The sequence below is a fragment of the Galeopterus variegatus genome, unplaced genomic scaffold (genome assembly GCF_000696425.1).
Source record: "Galeopterus variegatus unplaced genomic scaffold, G_variegatus-3.0.2 Scaffold2048, whole genome shotgun sequence".
NCBI classification, from domain to species: domain Eukaryota; kingdom Metazoa; phylum Chordata; class Mammalia; order Dermoptera; family Cynocephalidae; genus Galeopterus; species Galeopterus variegatus.
The window spans coordinates 109,483-110,144 of NW_007728159.1; positions in this window are offsets into that span (position 1 = coordinate 109,483).

Genomic DNA, 662 nt, shown 5'->3' on the forward strand with positions numbered 1-662 from the left:
CAGGCCGACACTGCATCCCTTCTTAATTTCCTGGCAGACAAAGGATATCGCATTTCGCCTTTTACCATTTAAAGGACCTCCTCACCTACAAGGTTCTCGCCTCACCATTTAAAGGACCTCCTCACCTACAAGGCTCTACACTCCCTTCCCCCATCCAGAGTCTTAGGCTTACTCTCCTCTTTCCTAGAAAATCCTGCCCGTGCTCACCCCTAAACCCCGCTACCCTTCTCCCCATACCCTATCCGCCCAACACCCCAATCCATAACTGCTTAGAAGCCCTCCAAAATTTTATTCCTTGTCACTCCTCTATCTCCAAGGGCCCTCTACCCGAGGCCGACTTCACATGGTTCACTGATCGATCCTCATTCAGAACTGACTATGAACATTATGCAGGCTATGCTGTGGTCTCTCTAGACTCAATCATAGAGGCTCAGCCATTACCGCCTGGTACCACTAATCAGCAGGCTGAACTTATTGCGGCCACTTGGGCCTATATACTTGCAGAAGGTAAATCACTTAACCTATACACAGACTCAAAATATGTTTTCCATATAATTATATCCCATGCAGCAATTTGGAAAGAAAGAGGATTACTCAACACCAAAGGCAATGCCATAACGAATTCTGCCTTAATAGACAAACTCCTTGAGGCCTCTCGGCTA